At 42.3% G+C, this 23,118-nt stretch overlaps 1 protein-coding gene and 1 pseudogene across 1 annotated transcript in view; both read left to right on the top strand.

Moving 5' to 3' along the window:
* CDH13 (cadherin 13) overlaps window positions 1–23,118 on the top strand; it is a 1,016,268-nt gene that overhangs the window by 107,178 nt on the left and 885,972 nt on the right. The window lies entirely within an intron of this gene.
* Window positions 21,544–22,405, top strand: LOC120873241 (annotated as a pseudogene).

The following is a 23,118-nucleotide window of genomic DNA, read 5'->3' as shown; positions in this document are numbered from 1 at the left end:
CCCTTTCTTTTCTCCCTTTGATTTTCACCATCACCTAAGATACACCAGATGCATCAGAGGTGCTCAGTGGTATATTTCCCAATGGCTGACTGAGAGAATTAATGTATGCTGAGGTAAGGGCTCCCTGTCCCTCGAAACATGGAGCTCAAGGTCAGCAGGTTTCTCTTTAGGCATTCTAGGGAGAGTGCCTGGGTTCACTCAAAGATCAGATTAAGAATCCTCAAGGACCTTTTATAACAAAAAGCAAACTGACTCTCATCCCAAATACGTGTGTGCTTTCTGGAGGACAGAGGCTCAGCTGAGTGAATGGAGGTCAACTCCAAGACAGAGCTACTCTTGGTGGGGGTGTGGGGAGCAGAAAACAGAAATCAGAAAGCGGGTGGTTGAGGAGCAAGGGGAGTGCCTGTAGCCAGAAACAAGAAACAAGAGACAAGCCAGGTACTGATCTAAATGAGCGGAAGCTTCCTGAACCTGCGGGAAGGGCGTCTAGTCCTTAAGAGGGCTGGGCCTGAGCGTGTGTCTCAACCAGCCTCTGTCTTTATCAGGTGGGTCAATGCTCATTCTCTGCTTTTCCGGGAGCTTATGAGTTATTTCTCTCGTGGGCCTGCGTGAGAGGCCTTCCTCCACTTGCTTCCCCTCCTCAGGTCTGAGTGTTGCTAGACTAGCTCTCTGGCACACGAATAAGAAGAGTCCAAGGGCTCCCCTGAAAGCTGAGCTCAGTGCTGCTTACAGTCCTCTTAAGAAGGCTTCCAGATGGAGGAAAAAGGCCTCAAACATCATGACTTCTGTTTTCTTGATAAGGAAAATGGGGCAATGTCTGAAAGAATGCTCGCAACCGATCAGGGTTGAACAGAACAGCAAGGAGAAATTCCCTAAGTCCACTTGGAGCTTGTTAGCACTGAGAATTGCAAGAGATTGGCTTAAGCTGATTCCTTTTCCCAAAAGCATCGGGAGATTTGATTTCCACTTTTCTGTTATGGTTGCTGCTGCTGCTGCTGCTGCTAAGCCGCGTCAGTCGTGTCCGACTCTGTGTGACCCCATAGACGAACATCCTTTTGGCAAATACTTACCGAGAATTTTAATGTTAAGATTGGTCACTTAAAACAAGAGTCTTCAAATATTTTCATTTAAACACGTAAGGGAAAGTGAAAGTCACTCAGTGGTGTCTGACTCTTTGCGACCCCATGGACTATACAGTCCTTGGGATTCTCCAGGCCAGAATCCTGGAGTGGGTAGCTTTTCCCTTCCCCAGGGGATCTTCCCAACCCAGGGATCGAACCCAGATCTCCCACATTGCAGGTGGATTCTTTACCAGCTGAGCCACGAGGGAAGCCCATAAGCTTCAAACTATAATAGTGATACAATGGGAGACAGTCACCAGCAATTTGCAAAATTATGGTTCTGGTCCTCTTGCCAGCCAACTCAACTTCTCCCATCCTCCTTCTTTCTGAGCATCTCTCCTGTTCACTGCTTAACTGGATGTTGTCTTGAGCACGTGTTGTTACATACAAAGCCAGGTGTGTACCAACCAGTGTCCCCATGACAGACAAGAGAAAGAAAGGTTTACGGTCAGGAATGGCTTTGTGGGCCTGTGACTTGTGTGGTTGTTTAGTGTCCTCTGCTCAGAAGGAGACTCTGTGTTTGGAGGTTAATTTCACCATCTTGAAATTCTTTTGTTTAAAATTTATTTATTTTTAATTGAAGGATAATTGCTGTACGATATTGTGGACTTTTTTTTCTTTTTACCCAACATCCATATGAATCAGCCATAGGTATACATATGTCCTCTCCTTCTTGACCCTCCCTCCCACCTCCCACCCCATCCCACTCCTCTAGGTTGTCACACAGCTCAAGTTTGAGTTCCCTGGGTCATACAGTAGAGTCCCTCTGGCTATTTATTTTACGTATTCACCATCTTGAAATTCTTAATAGATTTTTTCCCCTTTGTCTCTGTGTTTTGTAAATGGAATCCAATGGGACACCGGAGCCCGGTCTGGGGCTTGGGAGCTTCATTTCTCTGGCCGCCCCACTTCCCGTAGCTTCCTCATTCATCTCCCTGTGCTGGGCTCTTGGCTACCTGCTCCCTGGCCCTGCCCAGGTCCTGCTGCGCTGCCCTGCCCCCGGCGAGCTCCAGGGCGAGGGTGTCTGTCAGGTGTCCGTTTACTTGCAGAAGAGCTCCAGGTGCCTGGGAGGGTTTATACCCACCCCATGAATATCTTTGCCTGGGGGAGCGTGACATTAAATAGCAAAGAAAAAACACTACGACAGGTTCAGAGAGAGAGGGTGGAAAAAAGGAAAAGAAAATGTTTGCCTGTTTTTTGAGCAAGACACCCCGCATTTTCGTTTTACACCTGAAGTCCTAAAAGAGTTATATGACCGTCCCTACTCACAGCCTTCTGTTTATCACCGTGAGGGTGGGTGAGCGGGTGAGAAATGTGGGTCTACCCACATGTGAGTATAGAAAATCATTCTTCTGCCTAAGACCCCAAAACCTGGACCCTGTAGGCCAGCACTGCTCTCCACTGGCGTAGCTTGTTGGTTGTATCTGTCTCCTAGAAACATACTGGCTAAAGCACCCTCAAATAATGACCATGTCTAAACAGCTATTCCTCTAAAAACTCTGCTGCCAGAATTGGTGAAAACAAGATGCTGACTGAAATTAACAGTATGTTCCCCAGAACAGCAGCATGGGAAACAGGTTGTTATTTACAGTATAAACTAACACGGCAGGCCATGACAATCAATACTCTCCCCTCCTCTCCTCCAAATCTCTTCTCATTATGTAAATAGGATGGCCCGAGGTGTGAGAACAAAGAATAGAATAATAGCTGGAAATGTAATGGAGCTAATAGTGGATTTCTCCGGACTGTCAACTTCTGTTCAGAGATCTGGCAGTGAAGGACAGAGAGCAGTATGTAGAAAGAAAGGCTTTCTTCTTGCTTTGGTGTGCTCCTTCCTGCAGGCTCCTTGTCCTCTCTCGCCCCCTTTCCTCCCCCACCACAGCCCATGTGTCTGGAACAATCTCCTCTGCAATCCCTCACTTCCTAAACAACTTAGACCAGAATCTTATTTTGAATAGATCTTTGCACCTTTCATGACTGACTGATGCAAGTCTAAACTGATGGAAGCCCTAACTCTAAAACGTGATGTGACTTTTCCTTTTGAAAGTGTCCAATTCTCAGTCATTGATCACTTGTTTGAAAATAGCAAACATCTACTCAAACAAGCTTAAGAAAAACAGGGAATTATTGAGAGGACACAAGTTCAGGAAGTTCAGCCAGACCTTCCAAAGGACCAGAACTACAAGGCAGAATATTGGGTCTTGGAGACCCCAGAGTCCTGATTGGTAGCACGTGCCTCTTTCTGTGGCAACTACCTCCAGCATGGCTAATTTCAAGCTACCAACACGACATCACTTAATGCGAAGTAGAGAAGAGATGCGTAGTTACAGCCCATTTTAGTATTTCTATCGTACCCAGGTCTCCCACACTGCAGGCGGATTCTTTACCAGCTGAGGCACCAGGGAAGCTCAAAAATACTGGAGTGAGTAGCCTGTCCCTTCTCCAGCAGATCTTCCTGACCCAGGAATCAAACCAGGGTCTCCTGCATTACTGGTGGATTCTTTACCAGCTGAGCTACCAGGGAATCCCTTAGATAAAATAGAACAGCAATTTGGTGTTGTTCAGTTGCCAAGTCATGGCCAAGTCATGTCTGACTCTCTGTAACCCCATGGCCTGCAGCATGCCAGGCCTCCCTGTCCCTCACCATCTCCTGGAGTTTGCCTGCATCAGTGATGCCATCCAACCATTTCATCCTCTGTTACCCTCCATTCCTTCTGTGTTCAGTCTTTCCCAGCATCAGGATCTTTTCCAATGAGTCAGCTCTTCACATCAGGTGGCCAAAGTATTGGAGCTTCAGCATCAGTCCTTCCAGTGAATATTCAGGGTTGATTTCCTTTAAGATGAACTGGTTTGATCTCCTTGCTGTCCAGGGTACTCTCCAGCACCACAGGAGTCTTTTCCAGCACCACAGTTTGAAAGCATCAGTTCTTCAGTGCTCTGTTTTCTTTATGATCCAACTCTCACATCCATACATGACTACTGGAAAGACCATAGCTTTGACTATACAGACCTTTGTCCACAAAGTGAAGTATAGACATAAGTAATCATAAGAGCAGAGATAATAATAAAATATAGTAAAGTAATTAAGAAATGATATATTTTGTGTATTTGTTGGCTTTGCTTTCAAAATAATTTGTTTAACCATAGCACATATAATTAAATTTTTATTAACATCTATGGTTAATATCTGGGTTCACAGAAGTCCTGCAAATTTAATAGTCAACTCTTGGTAACAGTACGTTTTGGCTCCCATATATCATTGTTTCCTTATGGGGCTGGGAGGGTAGCCCTTGTGAGAAGAAGACAAAATGCAGAAGGGGCTGAGTGTGTTGAAGGAAACGACTAGCAGAAGGAGCAAATGGTCTCTCAAGTTCAGTCTCTTCACAGATATTTTATCTTGGCATAATTCAGAGTCAGTATATAACTCTATGTAAAAAAAAAAAAATCGGGATCTGTTTTTGTCTTTGTTTTTCTCTGACCCCTCTGAACATCTCTTGTCTGGTTCCTCTTCCTACCCCCCAACTGAAGGCTCTATACTCTGTCTTTGGACATCATTTATCCTCTCTGTGTTGACAGCACTGAAGTCTAAGAAACTGGTGTCATTCCTCTGCTGAGCTTCAGGCCTATATATTTAAATTAACTATTTCCTAGACACTGACACAGGGATGTCCTACCATCACCTTGAACTCAAGGCATCTAAAACAATTGTGTGTCTACCTCTAAAAACATACTTCCTAATCAAGTGACTATGTTCTATAATGTGAGGTGCAACCTTTGAGTCTAGTGCCAACTTGTATCCTCAATTTGACTTTGTTACCTTGGACAAGCCATTGATCTTTCCTGATCTCAGTTTTATAATCAGATGAATGAGATTGACTTTGAGTAATGGTCTTTATATCATACTCTAAGAGACCTTGATTCTGTGGGTCTGCCTCAGAAGTGGTCTAAGCAACAAGAAAAGAAAGACTCTAGTGGAGTCCTGTGCACCCCACCCTCCCTTCAGCCAGGAACACTCCTCTTTCACTCTTTTTATAAGTTAAAATTCCATGAAATATTTCTTCTATGAAGCAGTTATCTGGGAAACTTTGTGAATCACCGAACTGGATGATCCGTTAGGTCCCTTAGAGGTCTAAGCATTCCATGATTCTACAGCTGGTGCTTACGTTTCTGTTGGCTCCAGAACCACTGGAATGACAGCTCAAGATTGCAGGACTGCCTGTTGCCCTCTGTAGTTCACTGCATAGGGTTAAGGGTGGGAAACTCCCCAACTTTGAATGTCATCTATAGTCACTCTAAGGCCTGACATTTGATTCTCCTTCAGGGTTCTACAAAACTCTTTTATGTCTATTTCTGCCCCAGGTTCTAAAATATAAATTTTAACATGCTATGCTTTTCCTTGCCTCTCATTCCCAAATACAAATGGACCCTCATTGATAATCATCACTGAGTAATGAACAGATGATGGCTAAATGAGTGACTGAATGCATACTACCAAGGAAAATTACTGTTTCGAATTCATTTCCGGGCCTGAACTTTAGGAGAGTCAATATTTGTTGCATATTAAATAAGCCAGTTGTTGAATCAACCTTTCTAACCAGCTTCCCATTTTCTGAAAAAGAGGTAAGTTCCTTGTGAGAATTGTATGAGGTTTCTGAGAATTGCCATGAAAAGCGCATTTTGCTTTCTCTAATGCTAAGCATTATCAGGCAGAGACAAGACTTTTGCACAAAAGTAGACAGTCAGCCATTCTCTCTCTATTCAGGGCTGTTGGATCAATATTTGTTATCATTTGATTTATTTATTCATTTATTTAAGTTTCTAAGCAGCTCTGCCTTTTGTTGTGATGATGATACGGCAAAATGCAAAACAGCTTCTGACAAACCTTTGCTGTCTAGACTCTCGATAATGATCTCTAAAAGCCAACTCATTTCATTTGCATCCTTTTATTAATAATACACCCCCCAAACCTCTACTAGTGCTTGTCACAGTCAGTGGGTACTTCATGAGCCGAGAGAGCATAGGAGGGTATTTTTGGTTCATTATTGGGTTTCTGTAATTGAAATGACATTTTGTGAGAGCACTCCTGTATTTTAAGGGGAAACTCAAACTAATGCAGTAGTTTCCAAGTCCTCATTACTATAACATGAAAAAGAAATTTGTTAGAAGTATGTGTGTGTGTATGTGTGTGTATACACATATGCTCACACGCTTACACAGGCATGCACGTACAATTGTACATTGGCATGGATAGGCCTAATAAAATATAGGCAGTGTTCTGTTTGTTCCAAATACAGTTGGTCCTACTGGGACTCAATAGACAATTAACCACGGCCTGCAGCCCTCCTCCAACTTTCCCCCTTTCTCTGATGCTTGAGGCTTGCCCAGAGGCCTCCAGTGATGTGGCCTGTGCATTCAGCCCCAAATGAAGGCTCATGGGGGCAGAGCATTTACAAGCCTTCCCTTCTGATCCTCTAGTTAGATGGCAGTGATTGCATGGAGAGAAAACCAGGGAATAACAAAGGAAACCGCTTAAGCAAGTTGTGTTCGGGAAGATTAGAGAAGGGAGTGCACAGAAGAATTAATTTGAAGTCTCTGAGGAAGTAATTGTGTTCAAATAATAGTTTTTCTTGTAGCCACATTTTCTCAGGGTGGTCATTTCTGATGGAGCCTCCAATTTTCTAAAATCTTTTAAAACTTAGATTCTGGCTTTCTTCCTTCACTTTTCCTTATTTCTATTTTCTCATTCTAGTGCAGTATTCATCTATTCATTCATTCATGTATTCACTCAACTGAAGTTTACTGATGATTAAGATGAATAAAACACCTGATTTCCAAGATGTGGAGACAAAACCAAACCAAACTGCAAACCAAAGCAATTATGGAAATTTGCTTTGGAAATTGGCTTGCAAATGGAAATGCATTGTGGCATGGCTGACCTTTAGGTAGTATGGGCATTGCATGGCCTTACTGGATGCTTAGTCATTTGTTTGGATTAAATGCCTTGTTAAATATTTTGCATGCCAAAATTGTGGTAAGAGTTATGGTAGGGACATGAGTACAGTGAAGAAAACACGGAGCTAGTCGTTAAAATTATAGTAGGTCTCAGAGACAAGCAAGAAGACTTTATAGTTGGGTTGCTTCTGCTTGGGCAGAAACCAAGTCTCAGAGCCTTCGAAGTGGGGGAAGTTGCATGAGTACAGGCTGGAGGTAGTAGAGCAAGTGGTATCTTCAAGTTTAACCAGGTCCAGGAACTTAGTTTGAAATGTTCAGTGTTTAACCTCTATCGAGGAAAGGTTTTGATGAGATGACTTATAAAAATTGTATACTTTTCATATGTTACTAGGGTAGCTTGGCCAAGAACCTATTGGTTAGATGTGGATGTATTGTTTGCCAGTTAGACATAGCCAAAAAAAAAATTAGGGAAAGAGGAGAAGGCACCATGTTCCCAAATGGACAAGTGAAAACTGATAGCCTCCTGATAGGAAGAGAACTGATGTTTCACGGTAATCTGTAGTAATAACATTAACAGCCACCATTGTTGATCACTTACCACAAACCGAGCACCCTGTGAAGTCCTCCCCATGCTCTATCTCCCTTAACCTGCCTGGAAACAGAGATGATTAAACCGTAGTTTAGCAGTTCCTTGCCCCAGTCACTTAGCCTCTTCTAGCCTCAGTTTCCCCTTCTGCAAATGGAGATCACAGGAGACTATGGGGAACATTAAATGAGACAGTGCTTATTATGTGCTTAGTATGGGGTCAAGCAGTGAGTAAATAGGTCAGTGAATATTAAAGTATTGGCTAATATTAGCACTCCTCTCCTCCTTTTACAGATGAGGAAACAGGCTCAAGAAGACCATTCTAGATATGACCGATAGCTGAGGGCAGAACTGCCAGAAAATCACGCTCTTGTGAGCACATATTAGAACAGAGAGTCATCTGGTACTCAGACTGATGGCCAAAACAGCTCTCACCTTTGTGTGCCCATTACCCGGCCATCACTACGTGACTTCATCTGATTCTCATAAGCTTCATGGCAGCAGAGAGTGTGGTATTTTCTACTGCTGTATCCCCCCTGTAGCGGTTGCTAGCGCATTCTCCATTTGAGGACTGACCTTCAATTTTCCTTTTTCTTTCCCTGGCAAACTACTTTGCATCCATCAGGAATCACTAAGCATCAACACTCTCCTCTCCACCAGCCTTGCCAACTCTGTGGGACTCAGTGATTTTGTCTTCATTTCCCACACAAACTCCTAGTTCATATAGTGGTAAAATCATTTTCATGATGTATTGTCGTAGTTTTACTTCCCTGTCTGTTGCCCCGCTTGCTCAGACTTCTTTAAAATTTAGACCACTTTTTACCTCTTTCCGTGCCCCTGACTCCTTGCTTAGGGTTGACTCACAGTAGGCATTTGCAGATACTTGAATAAACAACCGTAACTACCTTCATTTGTATCTGAAAAGTTTTCTTGATATTTGAAATTCTCACCAAAACCCCCAAACACAAAGACCTTCACCGTTCACCCAGAGGTTTTCAAAGAATGTTTACCTGTGTAGCGCTCATATGCCTGGAAGGAAGCCTTGGAGCAAAAGCAAGACTGTAGCTCTGAAAGAATTATGTCGACATTTAATTGCAAGAGATAGTTAACGCTGCCAAGAGGGCTTCCAGAACAACTTAGCTTTTGGTTTAAAGTTCAGTTTCTGAGTAATTGATCAGGTAGAAGCAATTTGACTATTATAGCTTGAATATGTAGGCTTTAGTAATGCTGTAGCATCTTAACATGTCCCTGTCAATCCATCTTGGGACTGGAAATCTTTCTGGCAGGTGTGTGAATTCCAAGGCAATGGCTTTAACTTTGAGGATGTTTGGGGATGGTCCACGTCTTTGTTATGATCCTCCAGTCTGACAAAGGCAAGAAAGACTGGACCTATGATCAGAGCAATGGTCTAGTTGGTCCGGATTTGAGGAATGTTTTTCTTGTACCAAATGAGTGAAGAGCTGAGCAAATCTGGGAGTTGATGAATACTTTCCTGGCAAATGTTTTTCTTTTATTTTTTAAAATTGAAGTATAGTTGATTTCTGCTGTACAGCAAAGTAACTCATTTGTGCTCATTTATACATTCTTTACATCTTTTTAATGTTCATTTCTATTATAATTTATCCCATGATATTGAATATATTTTTATGCTATATAGTAGGACCTTCTGGTTTATCCATTCTATATGTAATAGTTTATATCAACTAACCCCAAACTCTCAACCCATTCCTCATCCACTCTCCCTCCCCTTTGGTAACCATAAGTCTGTTTTCTAGGTATTTGAGTCTATTTCTGTTTTTTTGTAGGGAGGTTCATTTGTCCCATATTTTAGATTCCATGTATAAATGATATCATAGTGTCTGTGCTTCTCTTGCTGACTGACTTTCCTTAGTATGATAATCTCCAGTTGTATCCATGTTGCTGCAAATGCCACTCTTTCATTCTTGTTAATGGCTGAATAGTATCCCATTGTCTGTGTGTGTGTCTGTGAGAATGTGTGTGTGTATATACTCTTTGCAACCTCAGGCTTCTCTGTCCATGGGATTTCCCAGCAAGAATACTATAGTGGGTTGCCATTTCCTTCTCCAGGGGATCTTCCTGATCCAGGGATTAAACCGGCATCTCTTGCATTGCAGGCAGATTCTTTACCACTGAGCCACCAGGGAATGCAGATATATATTTATACGCTAAGCAGGTGAAGGGAAGGAGGGCAGCCCAACCCTGGCCATAAGACTCTTTAGATATGATGGGATCGACAGTTAGCTTTGGTCCTCTGCTCAGTCAGCTCTCTAAAGGGGAACTGCTGCATTCTTATCATCTGCTGGGAGGTGGAAAGACACATTGCATTTCGGAGGTAAGCACATCACAGTCATTTGATATTTTGTTAGTTACATCCAGCAGAAGATTCACCATTGTTTCTTTTATGACTTTATAACAATATGAACTAAGTAAAAAATATTTTTATTAATATTTCAGTATCATTAAACTGCTATTTGATGATCCCTGCTTGGGACCCTATTTACAAAAATATGTCAGGTTTTATTTACAGTCTTTATTATTTTATTGTATGCTAGGAACCATAATAAAGGCGAACACACATTGTTTCCATGTAACTCTCATAGCAACCCTATGGGATGAACACTCCTATTCATGTCTCTGATGAGGCACAGAGAATTCTGGGTGCCTAGCCAAGGTCTGGTGTTCAGAGCCAGCGCTGAACTCAGCTTTCATATCCTTCCCACCTAGGTGTCTGCTCCTTGATAGATTATTTGAGGTCTGTTGCTTTCATAACATGATGCTGCCATAAAAATATACTGGGTAAGCTCAACTGTAACAGTGAACGAGGAGTTAAACACCATGCAGAGGAATCAAAGATCAAATTGCCAACATCTGTTGGATCATAGAAAAAGCAGGAGAATTTCAGAAAAGCATTTACCTCTGCCTAACTGACTGTGCCAAAGCCTTTGAGTGTGTGGATCACAACAAACTGTGGAAAATTCTCAAAGAGATGGGAATATCAGACCATCTGACCTGCCTCCTGAGAAATCTGTATGCAGGTCAAGAGCAGTAGTTAGAAATGGACATGGAACAACAGACTGGTTCCAAATTGGGAAAGGAGTACGTCAAGGGTGTGTATTGTCACCCTGCTTATTTAACTTGTATGCAGAGTACATCATGAGAAACACTGGGATGGATGAAGCACAAGCTGGAATCAAGATTTCTCAAGGGAGAAATATTAATAACCTCAGATATGCAGATGACACCACCCTTATGGCAGAAAGTGAAGAATCTCTTGATGAAAGTGAAAGAGGAGAGTGAAAAAAGTTGGCTTAAAGCTCAACATTCAAAAAGCGAAGATTATGGCATCCTGTTCCATCACTTCATGGCAAATAGATAGGGAAACAATGGAAACAGTGACAGACTTTATTTTTTGGGATTCCAAAATCTCTGCAGATGGTGACTACAGCCATGAAATTAAAAGATGCTTGCTTCTTGGAAGAAAATCTATGACCAACCTAGACAGCATATTAAAAAGGAGAGACATTATTTTGCGGATAAAGGTCCATCTAGTCAAAGCTATGGTTTTTCCAGTAGTCATATATGGATGTGAGAGTTGGACCATATAGAAAGCTGAGCGCCGAAGAATTGATGCTTTTGAACTGTGGGTTGGAAGACTCTTGAGAATCCCTTGGACTGCAAGGAGATCCAACCAAGTCAATCCTAAAGGAAATCAGTCCTGAATATTGATTGGAAGGACTGATGCTGAAGCTGAAGCTCCAATACTTTGGCTATCTGATATGAAAAACTGATTTCTTAGGAAAGTCCCTGATGCTGGGAAAGATTGAAGGCAGGAGGAGAAGGGGACGACAGAGGATGAGAAAGTTGGATGGCACCACCAGCTCAATGGACATTAGTTTGAGCAAGCTCTGGGAGTTGGTGATGGACAGGGAAGCCTGGCATGCTGCAGTCCACAGGGTCGCAAAGAATTGGACACAGATGAGCGACTGAACTGACTCACTGAAATGCCATGCAAACTTCCAAAACATACTTCATTCATCCCTTGCTTCATATCTCAACAGCTTCCATTTGTTTAAGTTAGTGTTTTCCAAGTTGCATTGTCATGAACAGAATGTGACATGGTTTTGAAGGGGAAAGATGAGAATGGCTCAAAGCTGTGAAATCTGGAGTGATGCCTGTAAGTTTTTCCTCCTACTTATCTGATTATATATATTTATTTATATAAACACTGATATATAAACCCTAGCAGGAAAAAATAAAAATACAAAAATTTTTGATAACAAGAAAAATGGCTTCTGTTTACACTGAGTTCTCACAGGTCAGATATGCATTGAGGGTACAGAAGCTAAGAGACAGAGAAAAATGACTATCTGAACACTTGAAAGGCTCGTTGAATTTTTGTACGGGGTGTGCCAAGGGGAGTTGCAAAGTGAAACCACAAGTCAGTGGCAAGAAGGGTAGCAGCTGGCAGTGGGACTCGTTGTGGGGTGGTGTTTCCCTTCTGTCCCCCTGCTGACCTGCACCTCAGACTTCACCCTGTCTCTCTGTCTTTTCCCCAAGACAAAACGAGAGAGTTGAATGCAGTGATCACTAAGCTTCTCTCTCTGCTCCAGAGATATTCTGATTCTCAAGGTTTCTAAGAGTTCCGTGGCACTAGAATTGATTACCCTTTCATTGTTAGCGACTTCGTAAAAAGAAAATTATTCAAGCTTGTATTTTTTGGCACAAAATTTACCCATGACTTTTCTAAAATATTATCTCTTAATGCACACAGTTCTCAAGCACTAAAGCTAACTGGAACTACCACAGAGTATTAATAGAAAATATATATGAGAGGATGCTATTTAATAAACCCCTAAGTCCATAATTCTAATAATGCAAATCAACTTTAATTTTCCACTAATTAGAAGCCAGACTCTCAGCTTTACCTCTTTTATCTGCAGCTCCTCGTGTCTCAGGCTGCTCAGTGATGGCCATGCTCCTGGCCAGGTCATTTCTTCCATGTCTACTGATTAAAGTCTCCCCGCCAAACAGTAGTAGGCTGGACTTGAGGGAGGGATTCCCTGGCAAGCGGTGAACAAAGACTTGGGGACTAAAAGCAAAGACCATTTATGTTGCAAAAAGAAGAGAGTTCAGTTCTCTTTGTGTCTGTTTGTATATATCTCACTAATCAGCAGGTTGTCACTCTTGGAGAGGCCCTGAGTGGCTTGGGTGGGCATTCTCTTCATTATCCAGCCATTGTCATGGTGTGATTAAAGCAGAGGAAAAATGTTTATCTCCAGTACTCTCCTGGAGGTACATGGACTGCTCTAAAATTGAAAGAACAAAGCACGACGTTCCCGGTACAACTGTGTAGAAAATAACCTTGGCGTTTGTAGATTGTATTTCAGAGCGTGGCCCTGGGATTCCAGCAGCACTGGTCCCCTTGCTAGTCCTGGAATACACCTCAGGGCCTTTGCGCGTGCAAGACTCCCTGCTTGGGATGCACCCCACCCGATAGCCTCATGCCTTGTTACTACTTTTAACTAGTTTTTGCTTGAATGTCACTTTTTCACAGAAGTCATTCCCTCTGTTTCTAGTCACTCTTTTCCTCTGACCATGCTTTATCTATACAGTGTCTATCACGTCATGATGTAGTAGGTATTTAAAAGTTGTGTATCTTCCATCCCCTCTGCTAGAATGCAAGCTGCATCAGTGCAGGCCGTTTGCCTGTTTCAGACCCCATTTTGTCCCCAGCTCTAGGAGAGCAACAGTGAGCACTCAGGAACTGTTTGTCGAATGAATTTTGGAAGTATGTGAAGATGCACATGAAGATCTGAGTGACTTTTCAACAATTTAAGTCAAAAGACAGTCTTTACCTTACAGTTTGCCCATGTTTGGCATTTGATAAATATTTATTGAAATAAATGAACATATGACTGGAATGAATATATCAATTTAATAGATATAGTTTTCAATAGATACATAAACGTGCCCGTGTGTTTTAAAAGGAAAGCAAGAGTGGCAAGACCAAGACCATGGTTTTGGGGAACCCAATAGTGGACAGAATGTTCAGTTTCTAGGTGCCCTAATTTACAGCCCTATGACAATGCAAAAGATGCTTCATCTTTAAATGAGGGATAACTATTCAAGCAATAACAATAATATAAATAATATGTACTTAGCAACTTCTAGTGAGGATTAGGTGAGATAATGCTTGAAAAGCAATAATCTGGGTCTGGGATCCGGGTAATAGTAACATTTCCAGGTATAACACGTACGAAAACGAAAGAATCAAATGTTTGGAAAGAGAATGCAAACAGCCCTCCTCTATCTCTGACTTGCTGGAGAAGGTTCTGCTTCTGTCTGTCTAGGTTTTTCCTCTTCTCTGCCCACCCCCATGACGAGACTAGGAGGAAACGTGGAAAGGAAGAACTCGAATCTACATCTAGAAATGGAACTTTAAAACGTGAGGGTGCTGGACAAGTAGATGTGAGAGTGCAGAGAGAATTTTGAAGTCCAATTGTCCTCCTTTGTGGGGCTAAATACTATAAAGTGCTATTTGCATCCATTTATTTCTCATTATGTCCAAGCCCAGAGCATGAGACCAGGAACATAGTAGATGCTCAATGAATAGGTGTTGGATCATGAATGAGGATATGAATCATTATGGAGCTAGTTTTGGTTGTGTATCCCTTTATCTTCTGAGGCTGAATCGCACTCACAGTCACTCCACTCATTCTTAATTCATTTATTTCTTCATGGAACTCCCTTATCTTTACATAGTTTATGGATGCCTCAGGCAGAATGAATATCATTTTTCCTTTCACTGTTTAAAGAGACTAGTGTTTGGGCATTTTGACTTATAGAATTTCATAATTCTTTTGGTTATACATCTCTTGAGTCCCCGATTACTGAGACTATATGCTCCTCTAGAACCATAAGAGTTTCTTTGCAAAGATACTGCCATTATGCATCTTGTGAAAAGCTGCCCCCCACCATCTTCAGCTCAACTCAACAAGTTTCCATTGAGTGCCCAGCACTAAAAGTCTTAGATGGAAATTGATTCCCTACTCCTTCTATTTGAACTGTCAAAATCATAGACTACATTGTTTCTGACTGAAAACCCACTAACAGCTCCCTGCCAATCATCCTGTTGCTCCTTCCCAGTGAAGGCACTGCCTGGTACCATTATCAATGGGGAATCTATATTGTGAATGGTATTTATTACAAGAAAATCATGTGGCATAAAGAGAATAATTGCCTTCATAAGCATGTATTTTTTTATACTATGAGCTTCCTAATGGGAAGTTATACTGGGGAAAGCATAATTGCTAATTCCAGTGTTACACATAACTCTGAGGAGTGTTTCATGGTCCGACTCTCTGAGTGTCATTTCTTCCTGTGAAGCAGGAAGGAAATAAGCTTCCATTGAGGAGTCTACACAGGGCCAGATCCTGTGAGTTCCCAGACATGTTTTTTGCCTTATAATAACCTGAGAAGTACGTGGAATCATCCTCATTATGAAAAAGAACCAATTTCACCGGGCTTAAATAACTTCTCATAAAATCACCTCCTTATAATTATGTGAAATCAGGATGTAAGATGAAATTTCCTAGGGAATACACAATGACTCTTTATCCTATACCAATGTTTCTTTTGCCAAATTTAAGAAATGAAGTGTCCCTAAGAGCCACCTACCCCCAAATATCTTCCTCATCACTCCACTTCACTATCTGAAAGTCCACCATTAAAATCATTCTTCTAAGGCTGGAGTCTTCTTAGGCTTCTACTAAAGTGGGGAATGTCTAGTACAACTTCTTTTTTCATGTTTGTGTGTGTATGTTTAATTTATTTATTTTTAATTGAAAGATAATTGCTTTACACTGTTGTGTTGGTTTCTGCCATACATCAGCATGAATCAGCCACAGGCATTCATATGTCCCCTCCCCCTTGAACCTCTCTCCTACCTCCCACGCATCCCGCCCCTCCTGGTTGTCACAGAGCACCGGTTTCAGCTCCCTGAGTCATAACCCGCACCCCCCTTCTGTCTGTTTCACGTGGATAGTGCACGTGTGTCCCTGCCGCGCTCTCCACTCGTCCCACCCTCGCCTCCCTCGCTGTGTCCACAAGTCTGTTCACTATGTCTACGTCTCCACCGCTTCCTGTAGCCTCTTTTTAAGTCAAGGAAAATTTATAGAATTTAGGTCAAAATGCACTGAGAATAATTTACAAAACTCCTATATACAAAGCTGATATATTTAACACGAGGTTCAGATCATTTCTGAAGCATCGAAGCCCTCTTTAGCTCTGGGGAGGTCTGAGGTCTGACACACTAGGGAAACACTGTCTTTCCCAGGATAACTGAATGTTATCACAAAGATCCAAGGTGCTACAGAGATCCTGCATTTGGTGGACTGGAGTTCACACTGGGTGCCATTCACGTCCCCAGTATACGCTTGCCTAAGCCTAGGTTCAGACCTCAGCTCCACAACCTTCTGCCTGATTAGCTTTGGTAGTTAATCTACAGAAGTTTCCTTTCCTCATGAAAAATCAGGGTTATTTCTATCTCTCTCTCAGTGTTGTTACAGGATTAAACCAGATGGTTCTTAAAAGCACTTAGCCTAATGCTGGACACAGAAAGAGTAGTCAATATGTGGCAGTAATAACGGTAGCCATGGTTGTTGCTGTCTTTACTATCTATTATTATTATCCAATACATATTATCCATTATTCAGTAAGTTCCAATAGGTCTGATGAAATGCCCCCTCCCCACCAATTGCTTTTCTTCAGCATTCCTCAGTGCAAAATGTGAGATGTCCTTTGATGATAAAACAGAATATTTACCTTATCTTCAAGGCTCATTTGTACCCAACATACAATTTTTTTTAATTGCATTTTATTATAAAAATCTTCAAACCTAATGAAAAGTTGAATTTTGCAGTTGGCGCAGGTGCATTCACCATCTAGATTCTGCCTTTAACATTTTATCCCCTGCATTTCTGCTCGCTATCTCCCACCGTGCATCTCTCTATCCATCCATTAATCCACCCCATGGTTTTGATTTGATGAATTTCAAAGTGAATTGTCGACATTAATATACCTTCCTCCTAAATACTTTAGCATGCATATTATTAACTAGTTTTTGTGTAAACTTTTTTCTCTTTTGATGTAAAATTTACCCATGGTGAAATGTATAAACCTTACATGTATATTCTCTGAGTTTAACATATGCACGCATCTTTGGAACCTAAACCCTTGTCAAGATGTAGGAGAGTCTCATTATCTCAGACAGTTCCCTCAAGCCTCTACCTAGCCAATTCTGACACTCCCCCAGCAACCCCAAAACAACCACTGCTCTGATTATTGGGTACCATGGATTAGGTTTTTTCTGTTCTAGAACTTGGCATAAGTGGAATCATGCAGCATGCACTCTTATGCAAAGCTTCCTTCACTCAACATGTTTTTAACATTAACCCACATTGCACCAATGCACCCTCTGAGAGTACAAACAACATTTTTTGAGTTGCTGCCAGCAAAAGTCTTTCTCATTTTATCTTGCTCCATGTTAGACTTAAATTCCTAAGCCACGCACACTTGTCTCATGGTCCCTGGCCCTCGCTTTCTGAGCTCAGGGCCTTTGCTCACAGTCTTCCTCCCTGTGAGGCCCTGGCCTCTGCCATCCCTTTCCAGCATTCTCTCCAGGGCTCATCTCCAGCCCCTGACTCCTCTGAGGACTACCACGAGTTTCTCCCTGAGCTCTGGACAGAACTCCCAGCTCACTGATGGGCGTTGCTGCTGGTGATGCGGTCCTGCTTGTGGACTAGGAGGGAATAGGGGATGGAGAAAGGAGCTGAGTGTCCCAGGGAGGGACTCTTTACTTAGAAGAGCCATATTAAGCAAGACCAGAGTGGTACCTGCAAGACCCCAAAGAGGAAAGGAGTGAGGAGAGAGAGAGAGAGAGAAGAAGGGCTGAGAGGATCAGCTCTGTCTGAGTGATGGATGTGAGTTGGGTTGAGGCTGACGTTTCAGAAGGGAGAGAGAGAAGCTGTAAGGACTAACTGCTCTCCTGTGTAAGTTGTCTAAGTAAGAAATAACTGGATTGATTTTCCTCATGGCTGGTGGGAGTGCTTCTCCTTGCTACACAGTCATGCAACATAAGTCTCATTTTCTCAAATAAACTGCAAGGAAGTCTCTTACTATTGACTGGGACAAAGTTTCATAAGGTGTTTATTTTGTTCCCTGTGGTGACCTGCACACAGGAGCCACAGTAGGTACCCACTGATTGCAAACGACGCCTCTCCCCTGACTATTGGTTGTAGCAATTAGTTTTATCAATATTTGGGGGGCTGATTTTAATGTGTATTTGACTGAATTGACCATCTCAGCCACTAGGCTTTGCAGTAGCTATGTCCACCAACTCTACCAAGAAAATGGGAACTGGAGACTTTTCCCATTTTATTGCCATTTTACTCCTATACCATGGTAACATCTTACCATGAATGTTCATGATATAAGGTCAATTTTTGTCTTAAAAATATGGTTTAGTATCAACCTCTGTTCCTTTTGCTCTAAAATTAAAATAGAACACTTTGTACTCAAAGTTTTGTCCCTCAGACTTCAAGCCTAGTGCTTACATCTGCTTATACGCCAGCAATAACTCCACTGGGCCTCCCTGGTGGCTCAGATGGTAAAGAATCTGCCTGCCAATGTAAGATATGCAGGTTTGATACATGGGTCAGGAAGATGCCCTGGAGAAGGAAATGGCAACCCACTCCAGTATTCTTGCCTGTGGAATCCCATGGATAGAGGAAATTGGTGGGCTACAGTCCGTGGGGTCACAAAAGAGTCAGACACAAATGAACCAATAAACCACCACCATCAGCAATATCTCCACTGGAAGAGGGAAAGGGTCCAACAGCCACTGGACATCAGTCCCTTACCTCTTCATGTTTCTTACTTCCCTAACCCAGCAGACTTCCACAATTAAGACGGATTCTTATTCAGTCTAACAAGAAGATCAGAAGCAATTCAGGGTCAGCAGACTCACTTTTATGCCTTTAATATTTTGTATTTTGCCAATATTTCAAGGTACTTTGAAGGTCTCCTGCTTTCTCATGAGGGCTGGGCATGAATGTTCAGGAGCGATCATTGTAATGACGTCTCTCTGATTAAAAAGACAGCTAGTGAAATCGAGATAGAACATCAAATTCAGACACATCATTAGCAGGATTCTATTTTGGCTGGGTCTAATCTTCTGCGGGGTCACCATGTTGCCTTCAATGAGTCTGACTATTTTATATCATTTAGATTGAAACAGACCCATCATGTCACAGGCAAATGCCTTTATCATATTTAATTAACCAACACCATGTAATAATCTCCCTGGTAATTATCCCTGGCCAGCACTTGAAAGCATGAAGGAGCAAATAAATCCTCCCAGTTGCAGGTATATGTAAGCTGTTACTTGGTGTCATGGCAGAAGAGTATTGACAAGTTACTGTGCAATACTAATTATACTAAGAAAATGTAAATGGCTTCATCACAAAAAGAAAGAGCCAGATGGCAGGTTTTATATACTGTAGCCTCATATGTTAGGAAATGGGGTATTAAAAAGGCATCCCATCCTCTGCATCAGAGAAGAAGGAGGAATAAAGATACCTGTGTCTTTACCGATGCCAGACTGAACCTCCAACTGGGGAAACTGTTTGGAAGGAGGTAACATTCAGAAGGACATTAGTGGCTGTTGGTATTTAGGTCTCATGATGCTACCCAGGACATAGGTGAAGGAATATTACTTAGGCTGATGCTGCCTTTTTCTTGTGATAGTAGTTGCTGGAGAGAGAGATAGGGGGAACTGACCTGTTCCATGGTGCCCTGGGCTTTTCCTTCATGCTGGCAAATGATAAATTATTCACAAAAAGACACGTACCCACCATGTGGTGAATCAGTGGGCCTCCACTGAGCTGGTTTTTCTAATGCATCAGCAAGAACAGACTTACCTGAGTGCATTGCAGTTAAAAAACAAAATTCAGTTGGAAACAATAGACTTTAATCTGCAACAGCACATGGAAGAAAGGAAATTTGATTTCAAAGGTGAGATTTGGCAAGCCTGTGAATGCACTCTGAAAACTGCACAAGGAATTGGATTTTTAATAAGTGTAGAGTTAGTTCTGAGTTCTCTTGTTCATGAATTGCATACCATCTCACCCAGCTGCTGTCTCCAGCTAATGTCACCAGAGCTGAAGTGACAGCCAAAGTGTAACTGTGGCTTGGGAATCATTTGAGTCTGATTCTCTGGCTAGGTTGGGCTGCTACCTGCCATAACACATGGCTGTTATTAGCCTTATTAGAAAACAAATTTGGAAACCATTAACCAAGAAGGGTGTTTGAATAGTAATGTTCTCCCTTACTTTCCACTCCTTATTATTTCATCTGTGTGTGTGTGTCTGTGTGTACATCGTGCTATTGTTACTCGACCAGTCAATCAAAATGCTGTTTATTATAAAAGTAATTCTCCTTAATTAGAGAAAATTTGAGACATAAAAAAGGAAGAGAAAGAAAAGCACTCAAGGGTTGCAGCTCAAACATGATCATTAGTAACAATTTACTGTAGTTATTTAGGGCCTTTTTCCTTTATGCATGCATTTTAAATTGGTTTAGTTTTTTATGGTTAGACTCATCATGAATCATATATTCAATATTCTGCTTAAAAATCATCATAAGTTTAGCCTATATAATTAAATTAGCTATAATTATGCTTTGAGCTGTATTACCATTCCATACATAGATATCATTTTATAATTTTTACACAGTTCACAATGGCTACATAATATTCCTCTGTTTAGATATATCATATTTTGGTTAAGTATTTCCTTACTGTAGCATTCTTGAACTCAGTATTCTTTCTCTCTTTTTTTTTTTCTTTGTAGATTAAAAAATTTAAGCTGTGACTTTGGTATAAAGTTTGTTTGCTTCATTTCATAAATCTTTTCACATTGTTTCACAGTTTTTTTATAAACATATTTTTCTTCAGTTCAGAAGTAAAGTTTTATTCTTTAATCAAACAACGGAGAGAGTGCATGCTTCCTTGACAGGCCGGAAGGCCGTCCGGGGGCTTTACGGGGTCATCAGTCAGTGGGGAAGGGGCGGAGTTCTCACAGAGCGCCGCAGCTGTGGTGCTCAGGCTCCGGGTCTTAGATCCGGCCCAGCGTCCCTGCACGTGGCTCGCTGCCGCCGTCTTGAACTGAGTGTCCGGTGAAGCTTCTGCACTCGGTCCTCCGACCTGAGCTGTCAGCAGCGCCGTTTCGTATTTGGAAGTCTGGTCAGAAGCACTGGGTGTAAGATCTCTGTAGGTGGCCCCTATGAGCAAGTGAAACTAGACAGGACCTAATGAAGCTCTGGTTCTTGATGTCTCTTCACAGAAAAAAATTCATTGACCCACCAGGTGATAAGTAAGAAGTGGATCTATTTAGAGAGAATTGCCCTCCGCAGACAGTGTGGGCCTCTCAGGAGGCCAGTGCTGCCTTGGGAGAAACACACTCCACAGAGTGTGGGCTGTTGCAGTTGAGAGTGTCCTATGAACATAATTTCAATGGTCATATATTTTTTAAGGCAGAAAGCAGCCTTTCCATCCGGCGGAAAAGTAATCAGCCCTGACGGAGAAGCAGAGCTGAGCACGGCGGCCTGTAATTAAGGGACGCATGCCCTTCGGATTATCTCGTTAGTTTATCAAGAAAACATTTATTATAATTAATTCTCAGACAAGTTCTACCACTCCAAACCCACCCAGCAAGGACTCTGAATCTGTCTAATCCGGGCAAAGCAAGACCTTTTCGCTGGGTCCCCTAGATTTGGGCCGACTTTGTGCCTCCAAACAACCTTAGCATGATGTCTTATCTTAAGCAACCACCTTATGCAGTCAGTGGGTTTAGTCTGACCACTTCGAGCATGGACTTGCTGCACCTCTCGGTGGGCTACCGGGTCACCCCTTGAAAACAGTGGCAGCAGAGGACGGCGCTCACCTCAGTGCAGCTGGATGTGCTGGAAGCACTGTTTGCTAAGACCCCATACCCAGACATCTTCACGTGGGAGGAGGTGGCGCTGAAAACCAATTTGCCTGAGTCCAGGGTACAGGCATGATTTAAGAATCAAACAGCGAAGTGCCGCCAACAGGGGCAGCAAAAGCAGAATTCCCAAAACAAAGTGAGACCTGCCAAAAAGAAGACGTCTCCAACCTGGGAAGTGAGTCCAGAGGGTGGAACAAGTGGGCATGTCACTCCCCCTTCTAGCGCCTCAGTCCATCATCTCCAGCAGCGGTGCTCCTGTGTCTGTCTGGAGCCCAGCCATCCCCCCACTGTCAGATCCCCTGTCCACCTCCTCTCCCTGCGTGCAGGGGTCCTCCCCATGACTTATACTGAGGCCTCAGGTTATAGTCAAGGATATGCTGGCTCAGTTTCCTACTTTGGGGAGCATGGACTGTGGATCTTGTTTGACCCCTATGCATCACCAGCTTCCTGGACCAGGGACCGCACTCAGTCCCATGGGTACCAATGCAGTCACCAGCCATCTCAATCAGTCCCCAGCCTCTCTTTCCACCCAGGGATGTGGAGCTTCAAGCCTGGGTTTTAACTCAGCCACTGATTGCTTGGGTTATAAGGACCAAACTGCCTCCTAGAAGTTTAACTTTAATGCTGACTGCTTGGATTATAAAGATCAGACATCTTCGTGGAAATTCCAGGTTTTGTGAAGACCTGTGATCTTCACAAAAATCATCTTTTTGTTGGTGATTTTTAAATATACTGCACTGGACATTCCATTTTTAGCCAGGCATTGGTTAAAAGAGGTAGATGGTATGATGCTCAGACTCATCTTCTGATCAATGTCCTTGAAGGCATAGAAGGAAAATGAAAGGCCTTAGTGAGGGCCCACCAACCAGCTACCTGAAATAGACAAATCAGCCTACTTAATACTTAAGATTCTGTCATAGTTTTAGATCATTGGTTTTCCTGATTCACAAGGTGATTGAAAGCAGTCTAGCCATGTGCAACCAAATACCACCAAAAATAAACAAGCAGAGCTCAATTGTGAGGGGAAGGAGGGACGGACATGACCTTCTTAAGCAGAGGTGTTCCAATGTTTTAGCTAATCCATGGTTGAATCTTAGGCATGGACAGTGTCTCAAGCTCATTCACGTTTCATGACCAACTGGTAGTTGGCACTGAAAAGCTTTTCAGGGCTATGTGAATTGTGCGACTGATTGTCCTAGCTGGATTACTTTATTTAAAAATAAGGTTCATAAGGAGTCAGTATGTAGTTTAAGAGACAGTCAGTGTGTGTCTCGTAGAAATGGTACATCTGTGGATTTTAGTCTGTGCTAGACTTCAAAACTGTGATCTCCTGTTATTGTATGCAGCCTTGAACTCTACCTCTGCAGGGTTTCTTCTGTGATTAAATAGGTTA

Source organism: Oryx dammah, unplaced genomic scaffold, assembly GCF_014754425.2.
Source record: "Oryx dammah isolate SB20612 unplaced genomic scaffold, SCBI_Odam_1.1 HiC_scaffold_13, whole genome shotgun sequence".
Taxonomy (NCBI): Eukaryota; Metazoa; Chordata; class Mammalia; order Artiodactyla; family Bovidae; genus Oryx; species Oryx dammah.
Note: the sequence above shows the minus strand (reverse complement) of the source record. Positions and strands in the feature narration are given on the sequence as shown.